The sequence below is a fragment of the Leiobunum rupestre genome, chromosome 2, assembly GCF_980474605.1.
Source record: "Leiobunum rupestre chromosome 2, qqLeiRupe1.1.hap1, whole genome shotgun sequence".
Classification (NCBI taxonomy): Eukaryota; Metazoa; Arthropoda; class Arachnida; order Opiliones; family Sclerosomatidae; genus Leiobunum; species Leiobunum rupestre.
This window is the reverse complement of record NC_143385.1, coordinates 3,380,016-3,396,796: the sequence shown is the minus strand read 5'-3', so window position 1 is coordinate 3,396,796 and position 16,781 is coordinate 3,380,016. Positions and strand designations below refer to the sequence as shown.

At 34.8% G+C, this 16,781-nt stretch overlaps 1 long non-coding RNA gene across 1 annotated transcript; it reads right to left on the bottom strand.

Moving 5' to 3' along the window:
• Positions 1-3,320: 3,320 nt before the first annotated feature.
• LOC149955535 (uncharacterized) lies at positions 3,321-4,671 on the bottom strand. Its single transcript, XR_016478325.1, has 3 exons — positions 4,561-4,671; positions 4,383-4,504; positions 3,321-3,451 (listed from the first exon to the last, which is right to left on the bottom strand). It is a non-coding gene; the product is annotated as an uncharacterized LOC149955535 (long non-coding RNA).
• Positions 4,672-16,781: the final 12,110 nt, after the last annotated feature.

Genomic DNA, 16,781 nt, shown 5'->3' with positions numbered 1-16,781 from the left:
CAAACTCTAGAATGGGGTTTGATTTGGAATTTATTGAAGCGTATATAATCATTTATCATCTACTCTTACCGAAAATTTTCATATTAATGAAAATCTTTTAAAAAGTCTTTATCACAAATTGTAGACTGTAATTTGTGGTAAGCAACACTGTCATATCCAATGTAAGTTTTATCTTGGTTTTCTATATCATCATGATAACAGGCTTCCATTCCCCAATCATGCTCATCAGTTATGTGATGAAGAGATGTCAACTACAGGTCCTATAAATATAATATTATTTTTTCTAGATTAGGTTACTAACATTTGCATTCTTACTCTCATGTAATCTTCATCTTGCTTATAGTTTTCAGCTGATGACCAAAAATGGTTTATGAGATCCTCAATCCATTCAGTTATGGGTTTACCACCCTTTTTAGTCTTACACGAGCCAAGTATAGGCAAGGGTAAAACTCCTGTGACCGGCACAGTTTCCGCAGCCGTTGACTGGTAACGGAATTCAACCGAATTTGTAGGAACAGTACCGCCATCTATTTCGGCCTCAAACCAATTCGTAACAAAAGCGACCGCATCGCCATCTAAAGCTCTCTTTCGCCAGCTCTCTAGCGCGCTAGACCCGTTTCTTTTTCGGGGTTCGCCCTCTTTTACCCCTCTTTCGGGGCCGGGATTTCCAGTTGTTGGGACAACGATAACTTTCAAATTCAATGAATAAATAGTCCAAGCGACTTTTGAAGCCATTAACTCAGGTGGCCGGGTTACAATGCGTAGAAGGGTGGTGGCAAGCCCTACATGCCACGCGAGCCAACAGCTCCCTACACCAACTATTTACCGTTAACCTCAACAAGTTTTTATGGAAAGGGAAACCGAAGAGCTCGGGGGAAAAACCCTTAAACCAGTGGGGAGAGAACTTGCAAACTCAACGCGGAAGGAGTTGTTCCGAGTTTTCACCCAGTGCCACAAGCTGGGATCGAACCCGTCTCCTCTTGCTGCGAGGCGAAAGTGCTAAACACTCCACCACCCCACCCCACTCCACGGAAATCCAGTAGTTACGCGAGCTTCTCGCGTTTGCCGCTAGAAGGCTCTATGGTAACCTAAACGGCTTATTGGAAGAGAGTCTTCGAGTTTGTAACAAGGAGTTTGAAGAGTTATCTAAGCCAACTGAAGGCCGAGGCTTATACGCACATTTTGGTCTATCGGTTACACAGCTTTCTATCCAGGTGCGGTTCTAGGGGGTGGCCCAGTGGGCCCGTGCCCACCCAAACATTTATGATTTATATAAACTTCCATTTGATTTCCTACCCCACCCCCTTCTATTCCCTGAAGAATCAGTAGAATCCGACTCCATTACTTTATATAATAATCAGGGTAATCGATAAATCGAGAAATATTATACGCCGAACTCGTGGACAAAACCAAGGCTTATACGCGCGGAGTAACACGCCTTTAAGGCATTAGGTGCCTGAAAAACTTGGCGATACAGATAGCGCCAAATTTGTTCACGGCGTTATCTCAGTATTTTAATTTGACTGCTACCCCCCATACTCTCCCTTGAAAGTCCCTTTAAGACTGCGCTAAGAAACGCGTAAAGAGATCATGTAGGAAGAGTAGTCTAAGCGCATAAAAACCTGTTGAGGTTAACGGTAATAGTTAGTGTACGAAGCTGTAAGCACTCGTGGCTTGAAGGGCTTGCCACCACCCTCCTACGCATTTAAATCCGACCACCTGAATTAATGGCTTTAAAAGTCGCTTAATGACCTAGGCCTAAGGTGGTGCCTTGGGTATTAGCCTAGCTGATTATTATAATTACTATTATCATTATTATTAGACTTCGCCCACAACTCTATACGTTCACAAAATGCCCAAACATTGCCTGCTTTATTATAAAAGCCAGTGCATGGAAAATTTATTCAAGTACTTTTTGGCATTTTAACTCGTCTAGGCAACGGCCAGATTTGAAGATTCAAGACCCTCAAACTGTTCTATTTTAACAACGTTTTTGGGATGTAATTTACAAACTTTTAGATTCTTTTAAGAAGTTTATTTCCCAGAACACATATTTCATTAATTAATAATTAATAAGTTCAAAGAGAACTCAATGAAAAGCTCTTATTAGGTGCAGATCAGAAAGCAACTTGTCGAGATTTGTGCACCGGCCTTTATAATAACGTAGGCACCGGCATGAATCACTTCAGTCTGTATATGAGCGTGATGGTCAGGAAGGAATAACTAACGTGGTCTTCTTTGACGGATAAGGAATAACTAGTTTAATATTGAGACCATGTGGCTGTAAAAGTCGCTCGATGACTTAGTCCTAAGGTGGTGCCTTGGCTATCCTAGCTGATAAGTATTATTATTATTACAAGTCAATTTATGTAATTTTTTCTATATTTATTTTCCATGAGTGTTTCTTTATTTCATATTCAGTATCTGTAAATGTAATTTATCGGAGAAACGGAATTGAAGTTATACCAAAAAGGATTATTTAGAGGAGTATTCTCATTGAATTGAAAGGCATTCATCGGAATATTTACTGGCATTTTTTCAAAATATAGCCCATGCAATGTCGGGTTTCTGTTGATTGAGATTATTTTACATCATTTATTTAATGTAGAAGTTTATTAAATTGTAAGAGGGAGTTTAATCGGTTAAATGACCGGGCGAGCATCATCATCACATAATTGCATCTGAGATTCAATCTTAATAATAAACCAAATAATATTTGGAACAATAGGTTTCGATCACCAAGATCAAATGGTACGTCTCTTAATAATTTACGACAAAGTGTTCGAACAAATTATATGAATTAAAATTTAAATTCACCTTCAATATGTATAGAATAAGCAATGATTTGAAACCCTTAAGAAAATTTAAAAAAAAACCAAAAGGAATTCAATAGTTCTATTTATCAAGTAACTTGCTTTCTTGCTTTAATGTGGCTCTTACGTCACAGTCTCTTACTTTTGCCAATCTAAGAGTGCGCACTAGTCGCCAGAGGAATATCACATTTTCTAGATCGCGTGCAAATCGATCGTGCGAAGAATGTACTAATAAAGCTGTGTCTAGTGATGTAAGAACAAAATTTAAAAACGTTGGGGAAGACCATGTTTTATTTTATAAAATCTACTATTACGAATGGTAAGTGCTTCTTTTACTTATCTATAGTAATGAATCATGTGGTGAAAAAAATTGCAATGAAAGGTGATAACAGTGCTAAGGTTATTCAATCCGCTCGACATTTAAACATAATTTTCTAGGAACGTTATTCAATCCGATCTGGGTACTTCAACTATTTCCTTTTTTTTTTACAGTGGCTGTTGTGGCACATGAGTTAATTTTCCTTCTTGTTCGGCTTCACATCGTTTCCTTTCGAAGCCTCGTCCTCTTCTCTGTCTCGAGCATCCTTCACGAAGTCGGCTCCGTGTGCTATTGCAGTCCAGGACAACTTTAGCATACGCTACAGACATAATACACAACGGCATTAGTTAAATAAATAATACTTTTCGTCATCTTAAACTTGCAACTAATTAGAGACGTCTACCAAATCCTTTTGCCACTTCCTTCTCATTATTTATGGGAGATTAAACTAAATTGCGCTAGTTTGTCTTAAAGGAATTAAATAAATGCAACATCGGTGGACAATGTAGGTACACCGAAACGGAGATATAAAAAAGTAAACTATCAGTGGTTTTCTCCTCTGTTTGTCGAGGATGGATATCTCGAAATAAATGTCAATCGAAAGATAAGATACTTCATGGCTAAAATCTTTCATTCGCATAATAAAATGGCGAGCTTCCAAACCGTGGTTCCTCGTCAACCATCTAAAACTAACTGAAAAGGTTTTACATTTTGTGTACACGACAACTCGTAATCATTAGCTTGCCCCAATTTTTTTATTATTCTGCCCTTTATCCTGATTAATTTTACCTATAAATCTTATATATTCTGCTTCTTTGAAAATACGTCTATATCAATTTGAATCTTTTGTCATTATTTTAGAATCTTCCCACATAAATTTACGATTACTATTATCTTTTAAATGAAAGGCCAAACCATTATTTAAATCCTAAATTCCATGGCTTATCATAATTTTAAAATTTATGAGGATGGATATTCTTTTAATACAAAAAGGTTAGACCAAGGATTTATTTATTTATTCCTTAGTTGAAGAAACTATCACCAGGTGGCATTATGTCTACTTTTGAACTTTATTATATTCCTATTCCTCCTCCGTCATTTACTTCACGAGTAATATTCATTTAAAAACACTTTTTAAAAACGCTTTTCGTAATTAGGTTTATATCAATAAATAAAGGCTCAAAGTAAGCCCACCTTTCTTCTTCATAATTCATCGGTGTTTTAATATGAGATACTTTATTTGAACTCACTGTAAGCCAATACCAGTTGAGACAGTGGAACAGAAAGCAACCAACGAATATAATGAAGAGTTCCGTTTCGTTTGATTTCAAGGCGGCCACTTGGATTCCAATTGTCTTGTCGAAGCGCTTTCCTTCGAAAATCATTGTCATACCAATTGTCGAAAAAACGTAAAGTCTCAACACAAACCTGTCGAGGAAAACCAATCGGGTACTGTCAAAGGTTATCGTCTTTGTCTAGTGGTAATTGATTCCGAGAGATTTGATAATCGAATCTCTAAACCTAAACGTTTTCCAAATTATTTTCTAGCCAAATGTCAGAATTTTTTTATTCTATAACACATCGTCCTCAAAATTTCCTTTTCTTTGTTACAGTTGATCTATTATCCCAGGATATTTCTTTTTTGGGGACACTGGACAGTTTCGATAAAAATGAAAATTAAATTTTAAGATTTTGAATAATCATACCAATTCCGTAGGTATCTAAGTTCCTAAAAGTACAGTGGAAGTCACAACGATTTCTTATTTTGGAATTTTTACTTTTCGATGCATCTGTGTAGATATTTAGAGAAGGTAAGCCTAAAATTTGTCATGTTGAACAGTATCGTGATCTCGTTTTTCAACTATCTACTTAAAGGAAATTATTATTTTGGGGTACAAATGACAGCATCGATGATGACAAAAAAAAAGCAAATACATCTAATTGGAATATATTTTAAATGGAAAAATCATGCTAGGATTTCCAACGGTAGAGCAGTTTCGTCCAATTTCGGGCTCATCAGTACCGTGCTGTAAATCTGGCTCGCGACTATTACACCAAAAAGGAAAGCTAAGCCTCATCATTAAAAATTTCAAATCTCTTTATAGCCGAAAGTTAAGTTAACGAATGGTAAGATGTTAAACGAATCATTTTTAGTTATATAAATTATAAATGAATTATTCAGTGTCTAACAATTGAAATGAAATTCTTACCATGATACCGAAAGAAGGTGTGGAAGATATAATATCGCTTTTTCGATGAGCATCACTTTTTGTCCGTCCTGAACTTTGAAACACCAAACGACTTTTGAAAAGTTTAATATAATTTCGCTCGCATTTTGATACACTGCTAGGACAGCCATGGTCTCAAACCTGAGAAAAGTAGCATCAAATACATATAATTTTAACAGTTATTATAATTTACATTTGAATAAAAAGGAGTACAAAAATGCTTAAAAACTGAAATGCTAAACTAATACCATACCTGTACAATACCATAAGTTTGGAATTATATTAACATTTTACCACGAACGTTTTCATATACACTTTTTACTTATAAAATGCACAGATTTAGTCTTACTACAATGTGGATGTCGTGGAATACGGACTAGCTTCATCGTTTTATATTAATATTTTATTTAATAGCCAATGAAGGATCGGTGCTCTCGCGATTTCTCATTGGCCTTTCTAAGGACATTTGGAGAACCGCTTTTCCCCTATTCGAGGTTTAATCTCATCTACGTAATAGAATATGCCACCCATAATTACTGATAAGTTTGCCTTTGCATAAAATTACCATAGAAAACAATTCAATGAGACCTTGTTTCACGTGGAGCATTCAATTAGTGGACGATAATGAACATTTATTAGAATCCTTGTGGTATTTAAAAGGTTACTACGGAAATTCAAACTCGAGATCGTGAGGTCAGAGCGGAACTATAGATTGATAGCGCCAAAAAAGGGCGAAGAATTCAAATTCCGCTTTACTTACTTTCGTTTCCCATCTTTAAAGTTGATGACACGATTTTCGTCAAGGAGTTGGTAGTGACGTAAATTGCGTCATATCCCACAAACAAGGTTTCAGAAAAGAAAATAGGTTTATGGCATACTTTATTGTAATAGGCCTTTCTATAAAGTAAAATTGGCGTTCTTGTATTGATGTTGAAGAAGTTTTATTTCCAAAAGCCCTGGACATAAAAGTAAATTTGACGAGGCGACCTGTTTTTAAGCATGAACTGAACTGAACTTCTTTGTAGTTCGTGACGAATGAGCTAAATAAAAACCAGTTCAGCAAGTTAAGCTTATTTTTTAGAAAGGCTTATTATGATACATATGGTAATAGTGTAAATGCCATAAGGGGGACTGTAAAATCCTGCAACTGGCTGACCGCATAAAGTATAGAAAAATCTATATTCATGGTTGTATATTAAATATTTAATTATAGTGGTTATTTTTATCTATAGCTTTAAACAATTATGTCCATGATATTACTGTTGAGTAATACATCTTGCAATCCTTGTTTACGTACCTGCACAAATAAAGTGTTGTCATCATAATGATAAATAGCAAATGGTGAATGTAGAGTAAGACAATATCCAGAAACTTTAAGCCAGCGTTTAATGATGAAAATAATCCATTGAGGTAGTAAGCGATCTCGAGTTGCAAAATGAACCTCATGCCCCATGGAAACGGCTTGGATATTCGTATTTCTGTAGAAATAAAAGTATAAGCAGCTTGAGGAACAAACATTTTACCATTCGCGACATCAAATCTCCCGTTCATATTGTCTTAAAGGGAGTATAACCCCTTTTGTTTGGTAGGGTGCGCTTAGAATATACCTAGTAGCTTCCACAAGCCCTCCTAGCGAGGGGCGGCAAGGAGTTAATTGAGTTAGGGGTATAACCTTTTTCGGAATTTGGGGGTAAAAGCCGATCAAACTAACTCCTTTCCGCCCCTCACTATAAGGCTTATACTTCGTTTATGGCCATTTTCCCGACTTAGCCGAAACCCAGGAGATAAGAGTAATCATACGACTCTCACCCGACCATTCGCGACCTCGAAACTCCCTCCAGCGTCTCTTGGGGCCGTGCTCCCCACTTAGCAGAAACCCAGAAGATTAGAATAACCCGCCATAATAGAGAAGTTTTTTGAGTTGCAACGTAAGTAGCAGTGCACAGGGTAGCGGGGAAAATGTCAGGCGGAGGAATTTCAGTTACAGGTTGCTTTCTCAATTGATTCCCCCTCTGCTCAAGTTTGAGTTTTCCCATCTCTAACGCAGTAGCGGCGTAAGGGGGGCGAGGGGGGCGGTCCACCTCAGGTACCAGGGTAGCCAGGGGTGCCATCGGAGAAGCTCGAGGGGGGGGGGTACAAAACGAAGAGCCCGTGAAGACTTTTGCACGGTCCTGGAGGGTGTCACAAGACATTACCGCCCCGGGGACACAGCCTTCTTAAGCCGCCACTGCTCTAGCGAAAGATAGATGGCACCATGTGTGCCAAAACTGGACGAAAACGGTATCTTTTCTCTCAGTTTTTGTCTACACCACGAAAGGCGAGAGTCTCGGTGGCAATTTTGTGCCACTGACCACTTAAAGCCCCTCCCTGTTTCCGGTTTCTATATTTTCTATACCTCTATTTGGTAAATTCTTGGTTTCGGAATAGGTGTGATATTCCCAGAAGTAACAAGCAATGCACAGACAGAAAGCGAGACATCGATACAGACATTTCCAGCCGGAAGCCAATAGTCTAGTTCTGTGGTTGTCTGGAATGGAATACCTGGAAGCCAACTTCTAGAAATAGATTCACAGTTAGAAAAAAAGAGTTTGATTATAAACCCCCAAGGTTCTTAAAAAAAATTCCACAAATTCAAACCCTCCAAAACCCTTTAACGTAAATTTTCAAACCCACAAGGCTTAAAAATGAGCACTTTCTGTATTGATAGATTAAATTAAAAATAATTAAATTAATTTACGGCTTGATAACAAACTTTGGCGATTACATCGGGCGCGTTTCGAACCCAAGCCCTCTAGCACGACAGGCGGGCGTTTTACCACAGAACCACCGCAACATGTATGATTACAACGATGTTTAGAGAAACCATTTTGGGGAAAGTCCGTATACGTTTTATGAAATTATTATACGGCTTGATATCAAATTTTGGCGTAGATGGCGTGAGATAGTTTAAAACGTGCAGGGTTTGAAAAGGGTTTTATAAAGTTATAAATTTTTTTTTTCTATAGGTTCTTAAATTGGAATCCTAAGAGTTTTCCATTGACCTATAGGGATTTCCTTTAAACATTTAAACCCTTTTCAAACCATGCAAGTTGCCAAAACAAACCTTAAGGGTTTAAACTATTTTCCTAAACCATTTTTATACCCAAAGCAAACCCTAATAAAACCCATGGAAACACTTTTTTATAACTGTGTATCCTACGACCAATGTTGCCATTACTAGATGAATCTATGGAATGACCCCCTTAGAGAACATGCATATGTTGAGATGATTCTCGGGCGAGGGTTAAGACAGTCTCAGGTAATCTGTACACCGAGTTCGTGCATTTAGCACTGTTAAAGGTACATATTTCCAAGAGTTCGCGAGTTCCATTTAGCACTGTCAAAGGTACGGCATTGTACACCGAGTTCGCAGAGTGTGTTACCCCTCGTTCTCAGTTACCATTATCTACTCACTGGTGGGCGAAAAGGGAAAACGGAGTCGGTATTATTCTACACGTCACCCTCATGTATCAACGTGTCGGAAAACCTAGTCTAATTAGAGCACCAATAAGATCCGTCGCCGATTTTATAGTTTTAAGGAAAGGAGTATATAGGGACTAGGCAGCATGACGTACAAAATACGTCACCCATGTTTTTCCAATTGGGAAAAAAAGGAAAACCTATATGGGCGGACCGTGAGGAGGATTACAAAACGCGTCAAAAAACGTCCCAACATAAGTCAGTCTCCCTAGGTATAAATAAATACATTATCGACCACAGTAAATTAAATAAAAATAATAGTAAAGTTTTGTTCACAGAACGGCGGGTACGAAACAGGGGCGTAGGAACCGGAAGGGGGAAATGCCCCGCCCAATCAATGTAATTACACCAACCCAATTTTATGCTTGGTTTTAAATTAAAACTTCAGAAATATTGGTTTTGTATCAAAATAAACTTTAAACTTACTAAAATCTTTTATATTTTTCTGTTAATATCAATTTAAATTCCCAAATGCAAAAAATAGTAAATTGGTCCGTTTTTTGGATTTAATTTATTGTTATTAATCGCCAGGGGACTGTACCCCAAAGACCGCCGGGTTTAAACTGCTTTGGCTCCCTCAAATTTCTCAAACGTTCCTACGCCACTGGTACGAAGGGTACTAACGCGAAGTTTCTAACTCAACACAGACAAAATTAGATAACCCGGCGACCCACAAATGACTGATCTAATTCAAACCTAGAAATATGTATTAAGCTCAAAACAACTTACTTGAAATATTTTAGTGGTCGCTAAACTCCGCAATTGCGAAATTTGAAATGCGAGAAGAACACAGAGCAGCGGGTCATTTATGTCGAAATAATAATTCGTATTGAACTGGTATAACGTACGCCCATAATGATAAAAGTCTTTTAGAATTGATATCAAATCGAAATGATGTTCGCCATATGTACGCGTCATGATATTCTATGTCGGTGGAAATTTCATTTATAAAATCTGAGGTAAGCGCATTGAACCTCACTATAGCGCAGATCCTAAATCAGAAAGGGCTTCAAAATCCGATAATGCCACGCTCATAATAAGAGAGTTTCAGCAAACCCATTTCTAGACGTTTACGCGAACGCCTGCGACGTTCAGCAGATTGGTAGACGTTTGCGTCAACGCCTAGAAATGGGTTTGCTGAAACTCTCTAATTAAGAGCGTGACACCTGTACGGCAATCATCTAGGAAATCTCGCTCATTTCCAAATTGCTGTTGACGTAAGGTACATCTGCTAGTAACAAATCTTTTCGGCGCGAAGTGCAAAACATTAACTGGCGTTAATGGGACGATATTGGACCCATTACATTTCTTTAATGTACGTTATTATATTAAAGCAAGTTCCGGCTCGACTTCGAGTAACTCTTTTTTCAATAGATGTCGCTACTGTAGCAATCAAAACAAGATACATAAGCTGCGTTTTGACCCAAAGGCGGGACATAAAAGCACCCCTCGCGTTGATTGGCTCGATTGCAAATTTGTCATTAACTTAAATTATACTAATTTATTTTTAACAATATATATTTTATATGGAATATTTAATTTAGATTTAAGTCCACTAGAGTATAAGTTGTCTAATAACACTCTGCAATGGTTCTCTGACGACGTTATTGTTCCGCTCTTTTAAATTTTAGCTTCCTTTGCCAATAATAAATGGCGCTACGCTCTAGTCTCCAGGAAAGTCGTTTTTTATTAGATTAATTGCCATTTCAAATAGCTAGGTCCTTATCAGAATACAGATGGCAATGATAGAGCCGGCAGTGGCTTTCAGACAAAATAAAGAATTGATTTGAAGTACATTCACACTAGACGATTACATAAATATTGAGATTTATTTTAAAAAATACCAATTAGTTTTATTCTATAAACGCTGTCCTCAGTGCTGTTTTAAGACCTAGATAGGCCCTGGGCACTAAGACCTTTGTAGGCCCTATTTCTTAGAAGAAATGTATTAAATTGAAATTTTTCATAATCATAGACTTTCGTAGGCCCTTTCAAACCATCGTAGGCCCCTTCAAACCATCGTAGGCCCCTTCAAACCATCGCAGACCCTGGGCACAGTACCAATTGTGCCCATTGGATAAAACGGCTCTGGCTGTCCTACGAAGCAGCGATTCAGCCATTACCGGCCGTAGAGTATAGACAAGGCCAGTATATTCGACTTACACGCGCACCTATCAGGAATTTGCGGCGAATTCGAAGGACCGGAAATATTTTATTTTTTGAACATTCAGAGGCCTTGATTAATTTCGTAGGTAGTGAGCAGGATTATTTAATTCACGGGCAAATGAATTTTAAAATCGCCAATTGTCACTTACTTGAGTACGAAAATTCACCATTCTTGGAAGAACGTGCTCAGAATTATTTTGGTAATTGACAGTATAGCTGTAAAAGTAATAATATAACGAAGATATTTGCCGGTCATTTTCCCGCCAAAAACAAGTTCCATGCATTGACACAACGTTTATAGAGACTAAATAATGGTGTATGCGAAAGTGAAATCTGGACTATTAATGCTTTAAATTATTTTGAATATGATTTATTCTATTAAATTATTTTGAATATGATTTATTCTATTAAACTATTTTGAATATGATTTATTCCATTAAATTATTTTGAATATGATTTATTCCATTAAATTATTTTGAATATGATTTATTCCATTAAATTATTTTGAATATGATTTATTCCATTAAATTATTTTGAATATGATTTATTCCATTAAATTATTTTGAATATGATTTATTCCATTAAATTATTTTGAATATGATTTATTCCATTAAATTATTTTGAATATGATTTAGTCCATTAAATTATTTTGAATATGATTTAGTCCATTAAATTATTTTGAATATGATTTATTCCATTAAATTATTTTGAATATGATTTATAGAGCTCTGACACTGGGCGCGGTCTAGCCAAATTACGAAGGTGTGACGTCATATTCTCAATTTGAAAACGAGCCTTGGAGGGCAAACAGGGTTTTGGCGGCATATAGAGCTTACAATAAACTTACTTATTTTCTTATTAATTTCGTTAAATTATCTATTTAGCATGTTAAAAATAATTAATTTTTGCGCTTTTTACGATACGCGGAAATCGAGACGGCAATAAGGTATATTTTTATCGCTTTCCATCATTAAACGAAAATAATAAGAACCAAGGCATAGTAAAACTCAAAAATAAGGAGGCAAAGGTGGATTCAAGCTTTATAAAGGAAAGAACCAAGTAAAGACAAAATTAAAAGTGCATTAATATGTTCTCTTCATTTCATCACAGGTGAGTTTATATGTTTCTTTTAAAATTTAAGTAAATAATGGTAAATCAACAAATATTTGTTTCAGGAGCCCCTGCCAAATTGTTAGACCTAGATAAGAGATTGGATCCCAAGATTAAATTTGGGTTAAAATAAATCTCAAAATTCCAATAAACATTTAAAGATTATGGATAGAAGAGAAAGATTACTGCGAAGATTAGAAATTCCAAAATGAAAGACAAACACCCATGATACGCCTAAAGAGCCAAAAGACACCCTTATGGTTTTGGAAGAAGAGGTGGTTCTTGAAGATATCGTTTCTTTACCTGAACACGAAGAGTCTTCGTCTATTGGTGCATTCAAGTTTGTCCTAACATTCAAGATGCTTCAACTCAATCAGATTAGTGTGAAAAAGATATAGTCAAAATTGAATAAGAAATCTTTAGAAACCAAAACTTAATTCCAAAAAACTACCGCGAAACTCAAAGCTACAGCAATTACGAAAGAAAACTTTCTAGATTAATTGAAAGTGAAATATTATACTGGCTTATCAAGTTGTGAAACTCTGATGATTGTATTGAACATTGTCAAACCAAATAAATCTGCTCTAGCGAAATTTGAACAAGTTATTATTTTTCTAATGAAGTTGAGATTAAATCTGGATTTTTTAGATATAGCGTACAGGTTTAATGTTTCCAATCACACAGCATCAAGAATATTCCATTCAATTTTGGATGTATTTTCCCTTTCAACTTGGGCATCTTGTTATTTGCCCATGTAGAGATCAACTCTACAAAACTATGCCACGTTGATTTTTTAATGTGTTCGGGAATAAAGGAACTGTTAAAATTGACTGTTTCGGGATTTTCATGGAAAAACCGTCTAATTTGTTAGCTAAAGGGCAGCTCCGGGCGCAATACAAACATCATCATACAGAAAAATTCTTAATTGGAGTAACCACTCTATGCTCTGTTTCATTTTTGTCCAAAGCATGGGGTGAAAGAGTGTCTGATAAACACTTGACTGAAAATTGTGGTATATTAAAAAATCTGGGGCCTGGACATTTAATACTTGCTGGTAAAACATAAATATTATCCTTCAAAATATCATTTAAAACATTATATTTAATTATTCATAGATACGAGGATTCAGTAGGTTTCCATTGTGCTGAGGTGAAATTGCTTGCATTTATAAATGGGAAAAAACAGTTGTCAAAATAAAAATTGTATGCTTCTAAACTTTTATAAGCTTTCAATTCATCAAGTGTGTATGCAATTTTACGTAAAATTAAGTATGTAAATAAATCTAGATATGTAATTGGAAGCCACAGTCTGATATCAGTTATGTTGTCATTGGGCCTAACCCCAACTAAATATGTATCTTCACCATCTATTAAAGTAATTTTATTAGCATACCGCTTCCCCGCTGCTACGTCCGTAATACACGGACTTTTAAAATATTCACTTATTAGTAACTTTTGACTTATAAACAATTTTAAAACTGAATTAAATTAAAAATGACTACTTATCTTCCATAGTTTTTCCCGCTGTAAAACCGTGCTTGTCCTCCAAGAGTTTGAAAAGTCGTCTGCTACAGTGGTTGCCATGGAAACGGAGGCGGAGCTTATGGCCAGTGTCAGAGCTCTATTCCATTAAATTATTTTGAATATGATTTATTCCATTAAATTATTTTGAATATGATTTATTCCATAAAATTATTTTGAATATGATTTATTCCATTAAATTATTTTGAATATGATTTATTCCATTAAATTATTTTGAATATGATTTATTCCATTAAATTATTTTGAATATGATTTATTCCATGAAATTATTTTGAATATGATTTATTCCATGAAATTATTTTGAATATGATTTATTCCATTAAATTATTTTGAATATTATTAACCCCATAAAATTATTTTGAATATGATTTATTCCATTAATTTATTTTGAATATGATTTATTCCATTAAATTATTTTGAATATGATTTATTCCATTAAATTATTTAAATCTAGATTTAATCCATTACACTATTTAATCTAGATTTAATCCATAACATTATTTAATAATTTAATCCATAACATTATTTAATCATGATTTCATCCATAACATTATTTAATCATGATTTCACCCATAATATTATTTAATCATGATTTGATCCATAACATTATTTAATCATGATTTAATCTATAACATTATTTAATCATGATTAATTCCATTAAATTATATTAATCAAGATTTAATGCTTTAAATTATTTTAATCATAATTTAATGCTTTAAATTATTTTAATCATGATTTAATCCATTAAATTATTTTACAATGATTTAATCCATTAAATTATTTTACAATAATTTAATGCTTTAAATTATATTAATCATGATTTATTCCATTAAATTATTTTAACCATGATTTAATCCATTAAATTATTTAATACATGATTTAATCCATTTAATTAATTTATTCATTATTTAATACATTTAATTAATTAATTCATGATTTAATCCATTAAATTATTGAATTCATGATTTAATCCATTAAATTATTGAATTCATGATTTAATCCATTTAATTATTTAATTCACGATTTAATCCATTAAATTATTTAATTAATGATTAAATGCATTAAATTATTTTATTCATGATTTAATCCATTAAATTATTTTAAATATGATTTAATCCATTATATTATTTTATTCATGGTTTAATCCATTTAATTATTTTAAAACATGATTTAATCCATTAAATCATGTTTAAAATAATTTCATCCATTTAATTATTTTAATCATGATTTAATGCATTTATTTATTTTAATGATGTCCCTTGAATGACCGTCATCGGCAGAATCGTTGGAGAATCTGACAAGCTAGATAATGATGGCTACCTTTAACTTCGAATTAAACATTCCCTTTCATTAACGCTTATACATTTAATGTACGTGTAACTGATTTAAATTAATTAATAAATTAATAAATTATTGATTTAAATATCAATACTGAAGATCGACCTAATAATAATTTAAAATAAAGGAGCAGCTAGTTTAATAAAATTCTCATTTAATGGAAAAATTGGCAGTTTTACCGGGGTAACATTAAAACCTTTTCAAAACCATATAAGTCACTAACTAAGCCTTGAACTGACTTGCCACATATTTATAAATTATTTGACCCTTGGTCTAAAGCCTGTCCATCGTTAAAACAGGGCTTAAAATCCTCTCTTAGTGTTTTCTGTTTCGGTTTTCTTATGACAACGTTTAACCAATGAGTGGTGATTTTGCTTTGGTTAAGGGGGAAGACTACAGTGGCCATTGTCTACTTTCGCGCTATTTTAAGCTGCACTTTTTCAATTTTGTATTTTAACTTATAAAATTAATATTTATGTGTAAAACAGCCTCTTGTTTAGTGATTAAAATAATTTTGACAATTTGAAATTTAAAAGTAATTAAGTTATTTCGTTTAAACTCGGACCCCCGGAGCTAAAAAAAGTTGGGCTAGCGCCCAAACTACCCCTTAGTTTGGAATTAGAATTATCAAAATGATTTTAAGCACTAGAGGAAGGTTCAGCCTAATAAGAAAAATAAAATTCAATTGTGTAACTGTTAAACAGAAACGTTCTGCTTGAATGAAAAAGAGGCTTTTAGTGTATTCTTCCCCCTTAATGGCAACATATTACCTTTAAATTAATTTATTGAAACTTGAAAGAACAACAACAATTTATTGACTATGTTGAGACGTTGTTTTCCGTTTTCCAGCAATCCACTTCATTAAAACTCAATGAAATGGGCACGGTTCTCTAAAACACCCTCTCATGACAAGCTGAGGGTATGGTCCTTGCTTACCACAGTTTCTTATTCTGATCTGTTGTTTGGAGCGTCTTGTAGTACAAGAAGGCTAGAGCAAACTAATACTTAAAGAATACTCTTAGAAATCAACAAGGCTTACATTTATCGAGCATTCGAGACTTGTCAAAACGCGGTTCCTAGAATTATAGGGCAAGGTAGGGTGCCAACAATGTTGAACTTTGTGACTCCCGTATCAATCCCCTTTACAATTGTATTCACTTCGACATGTCTAATTAGTTTACGATACTAAAATAATAACTAATACCAACTCCCTCATCCATCCATTCTGCAGTGGCAGCAACAGTGGGCATTCCTCCTCCGCACTCTCTTCCGTTTTATCCAGCTCATGCCTTACGTCCCCAACCAAGTCCATCTCCCTACGTATAAATAAATACATTCCTCGTAAGATACCGGCAGAGAAAATGTTCCATTACTAATTAATTTTACAGAGGCTCTGTTTTAATTACCATGTCTGGAATAAAAACGTATGTTGCTGCAGAGAGACTGGATGACTCCTTGACGCCCACAGTCTGGCTTTTTGTTAAAGGGACCATGAAATTATTTTCTTATGAAGGTTTCATTAGCGTTCGGTTCGTAATCTGTTCCCATCCCAGATGACCGAGAATAACGGTTAGAACTTTTGGAGAAAGTTTACTTTCCCCCGTCACACTACTCATGTATGTGGTTTCGTTTCCATTGATGACATCCACCACTTTAACGATAGTCCAACACGGAACCAATTTTGAGGTTTATTTCCCTAAAATTTGTAATCAGTTATAAAGACTAAAATATCTCTAAGGGAAAGTCT